A 14,072-nucleotide genomic window follows, 5' to 3' on the forward strand; every position below is an offset into this window, starting at 1 on the left:
CTTCAATAGCCTCAGTTTGAATAATATCACATTATAGAACTTAGTAGGAGGAAATTGTATGTGCATGTGGGGTGGTGGAGTGTGTGTTTATTTTTACATCATTTAAAGAACTGGTGTTGTTTACATCGTGTACATTTAAGTTGCATGATTTAACAGTTACTCAAATAGTGACGAATAAAATAAGTATAAGACTGAAACCTGTAAAACAAATAAAAGAATATTCATTGCAAAAATGTGTGATGAAAGTGAAAGACATATGATGTTGGGGTGGAGGTCGACAAAGGTACATAAGGGTAAGACAATAGAATGTGTTTCAGAGGAGAGGGACAGATAACAAGTAGCAAGGAAAGCATGATCAATGGAAAATTTTAGTAGTGAGTGACAGTGGTAAGAATGAAGGATGGATGTCAAAGGAAGTGGTCCTGTGTTGTGGGAGACACAATTAGTAGCATAAAAAATGATGATGACTAAAACAGAATACTGTAGGAGTTAGAGGAATAGTCAGGAAATTAGTGATTGGGAAATGGCTTGACAGGAACAAATTGGGTGAGGAGCCCAGCTTTATGTACATGTACTATGCTTTTAGAAGTTTACTTTTGCCATGAAGGGTGGAGTGTCTTGAGCACTACATGTCACCTATCATTTTGATCCTTTGTCATCTACACTGTGTGGCTTAAAATCTTGAGATCAGCTTTACTTCTTCAACCTATGTCTTCCTGGACCTTCCTCTTCCACAAGCCCTATATACATCAACATATTTATACAGCTGTCCTCATCTAAATAAATCACATGCTCATATCAGAAAAGTCTTCTCTCTTGCACACTACATCTGATTCCGCTCATATCCAAGTTTTCTCTCAATATATATGTGCTTCATCATTCATGCACAATGATGCTACACATCCTGTGGAATATTCTAGCTTCATTTCTTTCTAGTCCTTGTAAATCCTCAAAGTAATAGAATAAAAAGCTTAAAGCTGAATAAAGCTCTATCTGAACAATAAAGTCTTCTATATGTATTCTTAATCTGAGGCACATTTAATCTTAACCATACTTTTAAACTTCCTTACAAAACAATCATACATTTTTTTTTGTTAGTCTAATCATAATCTGTTTACTACTCAAAGTATACAACTTATTTTTGACTGCTACTATCCTTGTAATGTTTCATCAGTAGCTAAACTGGCACAAAATCAAATTGTATTTTTCCTTCTATTGTTTTCTTTAAAACAATACTTTGCAATACATTGTCTCTCAGTTTTCTTCCCATGTATGTACATCTTTGTAAAATACTAAATTCATTCTTCTATGCCAAGTTTAATCTTGTATGATTTTGTTATCAAGTGTAACCCTATTGAAAGATTTGATTTGTTTGTTCTATGACTGATAAAGTTAGATGCTGAACATCTCTTCATCTAGACTTGAAGTTATTTGTTCTTTTCTTTATACACATAATTGTTTTAGTTCTCTCATTATTAAGAGGATGATCAATGATAAATGTGACAAGTTGGAAGAAACTCGACAGTCTCAAAGAAAATACCATCAGTTTGCAATACAAGAATTTGGGAACAACCTTGAAGCAAGTTGATAAGTTTTAAATATTTGGGAGCCATTCTTACATCAGATGGAAGAAACAATAAAGAAATTAAGTCAAGGACTGACAAGCTAAAGCTACCTACAATGAGATGAAGCATTTATAGTCAAGTAAATGGCTATCAACAAAAGTGAGGAAAAAGTGGCATCTTTATATATAGCTGTATGATCTAGAACAACAAAAAACTAGTATAAAAGCTTATCAGTGGTGCTGAGATGTAGTTCCCTAAATAAATGTTAAAGGTGCCCTAGGCAGACTGAGTGACAAATATCAAAGACCACCAGAAAGCCTGTCAACAACATTAAGAAAACAACAGATTCAGTTCATTAGACACCACATGAGAGGTAAAAATCTTGAGCACTCAGTGACAACTAGGAAGTTGAAAGAAAGAAGAAGCTGAGGAAAGTAGAAAGGAAACATATTTGCTATCTTTATTAGTTGGCCTCAGAAAGACTGGTCCTGTAACAGATTAGTTTTGTGTGGAGACAGAAGGGTATGAACTGTTGGGTTTGCTGATATTTTATGAAAAGGCTTGTCCTTTCAGGTGCCAATTGCCACTTATAAAGCACCCAGCACACTCTGCTAAGTGGTTGGAGTTAGGAAAGGAATCCAGCCATAGAAACCATGCCTCAATGGACTGTTGGAGTCTGGACAGCTCCTGGCTAGTCAGCTCCATCTCAAACCATCCAACCCATGCCAGGATGGAGAGTGGATGTTAAACGATGATGATGATGTTAACTTAGAGAATCTCACTTCATGTTACCCATATCTCCCATTATGTAGTATAAGAATACCCCTAACATTTGGATCTTTCATTTTTATCAAAGTAAATTTTCAGGAAAATTAAGTTGATCTATACTATATATAAAACAGAGATGTGTGTGTAATCGCTTTTCACATGAAATCGACTTCACCAAATGCTTCCATACTTGTGATGCATGAATAATTTGACCTCGGATAAATGTTAGGCTCTTCATTTGATTTTTTTAATTAAAAATAAATAATATTGCTTTATATTTAAGATTCACTTCTTTAAAAAGGTTCCTCAATGTCAACTTCCGGTATTGACGTAACAACGGCAAAAAGCTTCACTCTCTATTTTGTGTGTGAGCGTGTGTGTTCATATGTATGAGAGAGAGAGAGAGAGAGAGAGAGAGAGAGAGTAAATACTACATACACACCGCTCTCTCACTCTGTTTCACACACATACACACGCACACACACCCCTTGACTCACTCACACTCTGTCTCTTACAAACACACACATACATAAATGTATACAAACATATTTACAAAGACAGACGTGTGTATGCACGTGCGTGCGTGTTTGTAAGAGACAGAGTGTGAGTGAGTCAAGGGTTGTGTTGATATATGTATACATCCAAAGATGTATGTATATTTATGCATGTACGTATACATGACAACAAACCTCTCTCTCTCACTCACACTCTGTCTCTTACAAACACACACATACATAAATGTATACAAACATATTTACAAAGACACACGTGTGTATGCGCGCACGCGTCTGTGCGTGCGTGGGGGGTTCCACAATCGCCATTTATTTCAATTACTCTTGTGAGGATATTCACGTAAATCATTTTTTTCATTTAATCCCCATTTTAATTTTCGTAAAAGTTTCCAAGTACCAATGAGGCTTTTTGGCACATCTTCAATTTTCCCCATTTATGAGAGGCGCCCAGCCATCATTCATCTGAGAGTCCATCTACAGAATGTCCTCAAATTTCTATACAGCATATTTTGCCTTTTTTTCTTCAAGTATATAAGCAACAATTTCATTCCTGAGCAACGCCGGGTGCCTCTGCTAGTAGTTTATAATATAAAGGTGATAGAACTATTCACGAAAAAGGCTTATGTTATTATAGCTTGACTTTGCCAAAAAAATCACTGTACTACTTTTTATTTAGTTTCTTTTTTTGTTTAGGTTGGTTTCTCCATCACTACCAAAGCCATATTGAAGCATCACTTTCAAATATGTTTTTGGTAATATAAATATAAGAAAAGAGGTAATGAAGGTTAAAACAACCATGTTTCATTTGTTGATTTTAAAAACTGTATTTAGATGTGGTTAATGGTTCATATAAAATGTGTTGATGCACATTCAAGTTAAAACTAGGGTCAAAATGTGCCATGTCGTTGGTGTCATTGTTTAGCCCTTTGTAAGCACTAATTAAACAGAGCTATGACATATAGGTAGTCACTTGGAACTATCTCTGATTATAACCATATTTCTCTTGAACAACTTTTGGATATCAAAAATTGGATATCAAATTATTCAAGAAGCAATCGATATTTTGAATTCATTATTTATTCTAATCTATTTGGAGCTTTTCCCCTAACTATCCAGCCATACCATTTTACCACATTAACTTGTATGAAATAGCACTGAGATTGTCCATCTTCCTTTCATTGAGGTTCTTGACATATCTATATAATTGAGTCATAGTCATTCTCAGATGCACTGGCCATATGATTGAATATATAGAGAGAATGTCATACTGGTAAAATTAATGTTGCATCGTAGATATTGTTCATGCATATGTCATTGTTACAAGTATGAATGTCTTTTTACAGATTTAGTTTAGTTGTCATATGTTCCTTTTCGTCTTGTAATAGTTATTTTTCTCATAATTTTCCTGTATATATGTTTTGGCTCTACAAAGTAGCACTTAGAGAGCCAGTGAACGACATCTAATATTACTTCTTCCAATCTTCTCAGATGTTGTAGATGCCAGAAGCTGCCTCAAGTTAGGTTTTGCTTGTATAAGATGTCAAGTACAGTCTTTTGCTATCTAGGAATTAAGGTATTTAAAATTTTGTACTACCTCTATCCCATTGCCACTATATCAAAGCATTGAGGAAATCTACCAATAACTAAATTTCACAAACTATCATAGATGAGATGGCAAATGATCAAGATGAGTGATGGTATTCTATCATAAAACTTATTAAATTCATGCAAGCCTGAAAAAAGGAAAAGCAATGATAACAAAGATAATCATGTTGGGGAGGAAGATTTATTTGGTAATATAGTCATCATATATATTTTGTAATGATTAGATCCTTTGCATATTGTAATCGATAAAGTGCCAATTAGCTCCTCAGATATTTTGTGCTTGGCAAGTGCTTCATGTTTCCTTAAATAATATTTGAAGTACAATTATTTCAAATAACACAATAGTGACAGATTTACTGGACTCTGACATCCCATTTCTGGAAAATAATGTGTTCAATCAATGCAGTTGGTACTGAACAAATTTCCACTGAAAAGTTACTCATTTTTCTCTAGGAGGAAGATTGAAGTGTGTATATTTGAGTATATTATGTAATAATTACTAAACTTCAAACAGACAGTCCAATTTATGCATGAATTGTTATAGGAATTGGTAGAATGTTTTTTTTTTCCCCTGGAAAGCATATTTGAAAAAGCAAGGAAATTTCTAGTATAAAATTATTTTTGGCACAAATTTTTTTCTATTTGTTTTATCTTGAGAAAGGTGCAGTGTTGAAGGCCTTTGCAAACTATTTGAGAGACCAGTGAGACTGGAACTACTAATGTTCCTCTTGAACTGCTGCAGATCAACACCTGCAGGAAATACACGAGCAGGGAGGGAATTCCAGAGGTCTGACATTATGGTAACGAAGGACTGGGAATAATATGTGGTTGATTATTAATTATGATTAGTATGAGTTTTTTTTATCCAATTTTCTGGTGAATATGAAACCCATTTAACTTGCACACTTGTCTGGTAGGCTGGCTACTATCTGAAATCTTTGTTGCAAATAACCCATTTCATACAAACAATGTTATTGAACTCCAGGAGCCCTCTTCATTCGTTATGCTCTAGCCATAGCCTTAATGTACAGCTGGGTAATCATCTTCCTCTTCGTGTCCAATATTCTAGTAAATTTCCTACTCATGATAACCAGGTTGCTGTATTCTATTACTAAGGCAGTCTGGAGTTATTGTTCATCTCTCAGACATGACTGTGGCATATATACAAAAATCACTGTTGCTGTCACACTGCCCTATGAATAGCTTAAACTTAATTATCATTATTTCATGTATTCTTATTACTAACTCAATCATTCTATCTATCAATTTTTCTGGTAAAAATATGCCTACTCTAAACTGTTAAACTTAAAAAAAGAATTTTTATCTGTTTTTATTGCTTGTTGAGGATGTCTGTCATTTCACCTTTTGTATATAGCATACATTGTTCCACTCTTGCATCCCTTAAAAACCTCCAGAACAACTTTTTAGTGTGCCAACAATAATGGTAGCAGCCCTAAATTTCTGTACCTGAAAGAAAAAGTATTTTCATTGATGATAAAGAGTGAGTTGCTAGATGTTCATCTGCACCTGAAAAGTATGCTGCTCCTGTTACTGTATTACCATGTGCAGCATTAATGTAGCAAGTGTTAGTCTTCTACATACAAACTAAGATTTTTTCTTGTATATATATATATATATATATATATAAAATGCTGTTCTAAAAGTATAGTTGCTAGAATATGAACAGGATGTAGAAAGTTCAGAGAGCTTTTATCTCTATTAGTAATAAAAGTCTCTCATTCAGGGTGAAAAGCAGATTGTATGATGTGTATGAACAGCAATGCTACATAACTGTGAAATGTGAGCCCCCAAATGCAGAGGAGATATGAAGGCTGGGAATGGAATGAATCTAGTATGCTCCATTGCGTGTGCAATATCTGTGTACAAGTATGAGAAAGTGCAAATGTGCTGAGAGAAAAATTGGACATAAAAGGAATGAAATGTAGTGTGCAAGAGAAATTACTGTAGTGCTATGGTCATGTGATACATATCGATGAGGACAGCTGAATAAAGAAGTGCCAGTTGCTTAAAGTGGGTGGAACATTCAGGCAATGTCAACTTGATGAAGAGAGTGAGCAAATGTACAACACATACAATTAATCATTATAAACAAATCACTTCTGCAGATTATTCGGCAAAAGCTGAACACTCATACATCATCTTTGATAGAAGAGTCCATTATTATTATTATTATTATTATTATTATTATTATTATTATTATTACTCTGCTGATATCACACCTTCTCTCCTTCTGTCCATCAGCTTTTACTCTCTCCAAACTTCCCTCCAACTTATATGCAGCATTGACCATGCTTCCAAGATTCACCACATTTATATATATGCATATTGGATATATATATATATATATATATATATATATATATATATATATATATATATATATATATATATATATATATATATATATCTGTAAAAATATGTGACACTTATTCAGTAGAAGGTTTCATATATATGTATATGAAAGAAGGTTTGAAAATGCAATTTTAAAGATGTTTATTCACTTGACCAGTTTCACTTTTTTAGAAAAAGATTGTCAAAAGTAAAATGCAAAGCTTTGTATAAGCTTTGTTGTGTTAAGTACTGGTTGTCACAAAAGTATTAAAATACATATATACATTCTTTGTAAACAATTTCTTATTATTGTCAAAGAATATATATATGTATTTTTATATATGTATTTTAATACTTAAACTGTTTTTAACATTTTCTTATTATTATCAAAGAATGTATATATGTATTTTAATACTTTTCAGACAACCAGCACTTAACACAACAAAGCTTATACAAAGCTTTACATTTTACTTTTGACAATCTTTTTCTAAAAAAGTGAAAGCGGTCAAGTGAATAAACATCTTTAAAATTGCATTTTCACACCTTCTCATATATATTTCCACTCATGCGGTATCTTACAACCTTACTTTGTCATATATATATATATATATATAAATATAAATATATAGTATTAATAAAACAGATGGAAAAAAAAGATTTTTTTCCATCTATTTTATTAATACTGTTGCTTCAACCGCCACTATGAAATTCCTGCAATCTACGGATAATAACAGGTAATCGAAACTGTGTTGGTGCTTTACTCATCATCCACTTATACATTTTGTATAATTTCTCCATTATATATATATATATATATATATATATGTATATTGTGTGTGTGTGCGTGTGTGTGCGTGTGTGTGTGTGTGTGTGTGTGTATATATATATATATATATATATATATATATATATATATATAGTATATATACATACTCGCAATGGGTCCCACCATTATCTGGGTGTTTTGACCTGCAGGCACATTGTATTATTTGCTCTTTTCTTATGGGCAGAATCGGCACCACTGATATATTTGTCAATGGCATAATGGAAGTTATTGTTTGTTTAAAAGTGAAGTGGGGGATACAATTTGTATGGGTTTGCATGAAAGTGCTTTCTGTTCTTAAGAAGGATCACAAACTATGTATTGTTTCATTGTATAAAAGAGGGTTAATGCAATTTTTCCAGAAATCACATTGTCAAAATTTTAATTTTCTTCCATCCTCACCTCAATTTCTTAATTTGTAACTTTTATGAATTTTTTTTTTTTTTATCTATGTAGAAAAATATGAATCTGGGAAATACATATATTTTTTATAATTTAATTTTTCTTAAAGAAACGAATATGCCCCTTCCTCCACCTTACCCACCCATCACCTACTCGCTTTTACTTTTTTTGATGTTTCCTGAATGCGTGGAATTCTACTGAAATAGCGAACTTAAAAAATACCAGACCACCACCAGAAAACCCGACATGCTAGAAACAACAGGTGAATGATATTATTTCGGAAGAAACTTATTCACTTTCCAAAACGCTAAAAGTGAAACATTGGGAGCATGTAGCTTTTGAAAGTGATGAGGTGATAGGTAAAATTCTTAAAGATTCGTACTCTCTTGAGTGTGTGTATGTGTGTGTGCATGTGTGTGTGTGTGCATGTACGTGTGTGTTAAAGGAAGTTATTTTATGGCATTATCTCGTTTGAAGGAGCTAAGTTGTCAACTTGACATACATGGGATCATATGATTGTTCGTTAATTTTCGTAAAATTCTTTTAATTTCTGTATGCTTTGAAGAGAGCAAAAATTGAAAGTGAGGATAAAGTGAAAGGGCAGCATTTACTTTGAAGTGAGAGGAGAAAGTGAAAGATGTATGTGTATATGAAATGGATGTGTGTGTGTGAGAGAGAGAGTGAGTGAGTGAGTGAGTGAGTGAAGCTGTGTGCTGTGATGTATGAATTTTTTTGCCTGTATGTAAATAAATAGGCAGAGGTAAAGAATACGTACACCACCCATTTTCAGCGTAACCCTCACCCTAAGCACCAGGTGTACGTATTCTTTACCTCCGCCCATAAATACATATGCATACATCTTTTTCTGTGCATGAGAGAGAGAGAGAGAGAGAGTGATTATATTTCCTCATCTTTGAGATATAGAGAAATGACATAGAGAAATGGATGTCTTTTAATGCAATTTTTGTTGTTGTAGCTCATTTTAATACAATATTTATGTGTACATTTTCATAAATGCTTGTCTGAGTAGAATTCTACGCATGCATGAAACATCGGACGAAAATGAAACATTAGAAGCAAATTTAAATATTGCGCGAAAATGACCTCAAAATTTTGCGACTAAACGTAGTTGCCAAGGTTATTTTAGTTGTAAAAAAGAGTTGTTGAGTAAAAAACATGGTTTATTTGGTAGATAGATAATGAGCAGCAGCTAAGATTTCTTAAGCAACTTTCTTTATAATAATACAGTATGGCTAATTCGGAGAAATATTACTTCCATTATTCGTAATCGAACACTGTAATTTTGGTTCAAATTGAAAGTGTGAAACTATTTTCACTTTCTAATAAAACCTGGTCATTGTAACTTTCAATATCAGCGTGTTTCGATTTTGGGTAGATGGATGGGTGGAGAGGGGTTAAAATCACATGCATATACTAAGACACACACATACAGACATACATTAAAGCACACCTCAAGCCTATCTCTGTCCCTATACGTGTCTGTGTCTTTAGATGTGTGTGTGTGTCAGTTGTCACAAAAATGTATGTATACTGACAGACACAAACACTATCACACACATATACTTGTCAGTCATTGGCCTAATGTATGTAACGAACGCTTGAACACACTTATATAGAAAATGTGATGTCATCATTGTCATTGGTGGTGGTAAAAAGTGTCATTTACGATAGGTGACTATAAGAAAACTGATAATATTACATTTTTGTAATGCAAATAAATGAATGAAAATATAGTTTAGTTGGTAGCTAAAAGCTTACTGAATATTTTGATACCACATACGTCAAAATTGGCAACTTGGTTTTGGAGTGCATAAGGAATGTACACACACACACACACACACACACACAAGCTCTCTTATAGATATATGTGTGTGTGTGTGTGTGTGTGTGTGTGTGTGTGTGTGTGTGTGTGTATGTATTTCCTGCCAACAGAGAAAGAGCCAGTTTCTAACCCAGATCCAATGTCCCTTCATTGGAATTTCAAGGTCAACAACAGGGTAATTTTTGCTTGTTTGTATGTATGTATGTATGTATGTATGTATGTATGTATGTATGTATGCATGTTATATATGTATGGACATTAAACGATGATGATGATGATGATGTATATATGTGTGTGCGTATGTATATATATATATATATATATATATATATATACCATCTTGATTGGGCTGTTAATCAACAGTCTAGACTGTTAATTAACAGCCTAGTCAAGATGGTATTTTCTTCATCTCCTACTCTTGTATTTGCACACATCTACAAAATGACTTCCTGAAATGAACTTCCATTATGCAGCTGAGGAGTACATTTTCATTGCACATCTTATGTGATGTTCTCACTACATAAATAAATGAAGTTTGTACGAAACGTACGTACTGCTATAACCTAATGCATTTTTGTTGCTTTTCTTCAAATATATATATATATATATATATATATATATATATATATATATATACACACACACACACACACACACACACACACACACACATATATATATATATATATATATATATATATATATACATACATTCATACATACACACACATAAATTTTTATTAATCCAAATAAGTGGAAGTAAAGAAATAAAGTTGGAAATGCAAAGAGAATATATTCGAATTCATTAGAAGTGAATTAAATTCTGAAGGAATAGGAAAATAACAACGGCCTAGAAAGAAATAGATCGTGATGTACCACCATAGACTATACACTTTTAAAAATCTAATGTGAATCTAATTAAATTTTAATCAATTCGAATATATTCTCTTTGCATTTTCAGTTTCATATCTTATATATATATATATATATATATACATATATATATATATATATATATATATATATATATATATATATATATATATATATACATATATATATATATATATATATATATATATATATATATATATATATATATAACAGTTGCTAACTGAATATTAAATACATAATTAACTGCAGTTGCTTAGAATATGGTGATAAGCAAAAATTCTTTCTACTATGAGCGCGTGGTTTGAAATTTGATTGCATCGACCTCATTACTTATCTGGTACTTATTATCAACCTCCAAAGGATGAAAGGCATAGTAAACCTAGCCAGAATTTGAACCGAGAGCGTGAAAACGGGCAGAATACCGCTAAGCACTTCCAGCATGCTTACTATTCTGCCAGCCCAGGCAAAAATATTTAGGCAGTATTGTAAGGGGCATAACTCTAAGATAGAAATGATTGGAGTTGCCCCCCTTGTGTCCTTAGTCAGCAAGCCACATTATCTGAAATTAGAAACGTGTTATCTTTCCTTGTATATTGTGAGCAGTTCATGTTTTCTCATGGTATTTGGTCCTTCTGATGCTTTGGGCCTAATAAAAACCTCACATTACTTGAAAGACATAAACACGAATAGTAGAAATATGACCATTGAGTTTATGGTCTCAATTCCTAACAATAATGCAATTCTTGACAAATTTTTACCTTTTTCATTTCCTTTGCTTTGCCTTTCAGTCAATAACATCATTTCAAAATTGAATGAAATTTTCATCTTGCTTGGACCAACGGCATCATTTCACACATACTGAAAGTTATAGTCAACACCAAAAGATTTTAAAAAAGAATAATTTCATGTATATTCTTTTAATTCCATACCTTATAGTATGCTAAAAATAATAACCAGTTTTGTTATATAAACTTTTATACTTTTAAATTTTTCGTTGGAAAACTACTGTGACAAAAGTTTACTAAATAACAAAAAAGTTGTAAGACAAAACTTGTCCATTGTTTTATCTAATATTACGAAAATTGAATGCCAAAATGAATTGTTGATATCCACGAAGTGATTTTTCTTCATCAACTTCATAAAAAAAATAATAATAATAAACAAAAAGAGATGCTAGTGCATCTTCCCACTTCTTCATTAGCAATAAAAATAGTAATGAAGTTGTAAATAAAAAAGAAAAACAAATAAAACAAGCAAGCAAATATGTCAACAAAAAACCAGTGACATGAACGTGAAAAGTGATGATCTTATAAAATCAAGTAGGCCTGTGTAGAAACGAAATATTTCAAAGCTAATTTGCTTTTTTTTTTTTGTTACTTTTTATTTCCAAATATTTTGTTGCTGCTATCGCAAACTTGATGATTATTTCCCTTGGATAAGTACAAGGATAACAGAAGAGATTTATAAGCCCAATGAAGCCTTTTTCATTACTTCACAAATATTTTGTCTATTTAGGCTTTCATAATCTCGATGAAAAATTAGTTCTAGTCTTCTTTTACTTTTCTTTTCTTTCTCTAATATTTCTTTTCCCTTTTGTTTGTTGTTGCTGTTGTACTTTTTGTTCTTCACCTACTCTTCTCTCCTTATCTTCTCCTTTCCCCTTTCTTCTAATGACCTTGATGTAAAGAAACTGCTAGAGATGTTTGGAAGCATTCCTTCTGCTATCAGCTTCAATAATACAGATTCTTCAGATAACTGATACACAAGAATCATTAACTTATATGTTTTTCTTAGATTCACATTTTACTACAGCAATAATACTGATTTATTTTTACAAATGGTATCATATTTCTGAAATCTTGGCCCACTTCTAGTTTCTTCTTCTTCATCCACTCCACTTGTCTGTCTTTTCTCCTCTTACACTTCCATCTTTCTTAATTATCTATATATTTAAGATACTAATGAAATAAATATTTGTGATATTGTTTCATTTGAATATCATATATAAAAGTAGATTTAGTGGGGTGAATTTAGGAGATTAGACTGTAGTATGCAGTAGCTAATTATTTTATAAATCTCAGAGGTATTAAAGTGTTAGCATGCACACACACACACACACACACACAGACACACACACACACACACACACACACACACGTGCGCGCAAAAATACATACAGTACTTTGAGGGTTAATCTAGGAGATAAAAAATAATACACCTAGCTTAAAATATATATATATATATATATAAATATACAAACATTCATATGTTTGTATATTTAAACCTCTTCATATTTGCAGACAAAACAAGAAACTATACAAGAGAAGTGAAAATACATACAACAGTATCTTATAACCTACAAAACGATCAGCATTAACATATACAAATCAATGCGTAATGCATAGTAATGAATCACAAGATCTAAGACAGACTAATATATTTCACAAACAAAAAAAAGATACCTTCAAAACATTGAGGTCCTTAAAATAACTTGCACTTTCACCGAAATGCAGACTTATTAATCTTGCCAAAAATAATGTAGTTTGTAAAACAATCTTAGATATTATGAATATTGACACTAAGTGGTCAAAAATATGAATCTGTAGATTCAAATTTGAATGTGTTTCAACAGTGTCCAAAACTGAAATGAAAATTTATTTAATTTGACATCATTGATCATTATTTTTCCATAAACCAGGATCTACTAAAAGCTGTCCATCTTGTCAGAAGAAGCAAGAAGTAACATATGAAGTCATATGATGAATATTATGCCACAACATCCCTACATTTTGACAAGTTAAAAAAAAGACAGAATGGGTGATTTCAATGTAACCGCTGGCTTTGATGGGGCCAAAATATGTGCAATTATAGGTTTGCTTTATGTGGCATAGCTGGTCATAGACTGAAGAACTGGAAGTGAAAGGGAAGTGACATCAGGTGAGGAGGAGAGGAGGAAGAAGAGGAGAGTGATTTGAAAAGGGTGTTTTGGACAGGTGGGCTGGTTAGCTTGAACAATCTCTGCATATTCTAGCTTCTGGCTGGTAGTGAGGAGGAGGTAGGGCAGTGAGTGTCTCTGAGATGCATAACAAGTTTGAGTCAGTGACTGAGGGGTTCCCAGAGGTTAAGGTAAGAGAATTATTTTTGCCATTTATCATACGGGGTGTTTCAGCTCCTATTTTCTTTAGTTAATGTTTCACATAGCAATGAAAATAAAGACTGGAAGTAATTTTATTTGGCCTTTTTTTTCTGGTGAAGGTGATGTTGTGGCCAGAATTTAAAAAAGTAAGGCTTGTCATGAAGTTACATGG

At 32.5% G+C, this 14,072-nt stretch overlaps 1 protein-coding gene across 34 annotated transcripts in view; it reads left to right on the plus strand.

Annotated features, from left to right (window-relative positions):
- The window catches only part of LOC106871424 (poly(rC)-binding protein 3), a 488,151-nt gene that overhangs the window by 174,154 nt on the left and 299,925 nt on the right, over nt 1–14,072 (plus strand). For 10 of the 34 annotated variants that reach the window (XM_089364186.1, XM_052973805.2, XM_089364191.1 and 7 more), the window contains one exon: nt 4,334–4,418. The exons of the other annotated variants lie outside the window; for them this stretch is intronic. The gene's annotated coding sequence lies outside the window, so the exon portion shown is untranslated. The remainder of the gene's footprint in view (nt 1–4,333; nt 4,419–14,072) is intronic. 34 annotated transcript variants of the gene reach the window in all.

The sequence above is a fragment of the Octopus bimaculoides genome, chromosome 16 (genome assembly GCF_046866305.1).
Source record: "Octopus bimaculoides isolate indiv1 chromosome 16, ASM4686630v1, whole genome shotgun sequence".
Classification (NCBI taxonomy): domain Eukaryota; kingdom Metazoa; phylum Mollusca; class Cephalopoda; order Octopoda; family Octopodidae; genus Octopus; species Octopus bimaculoides.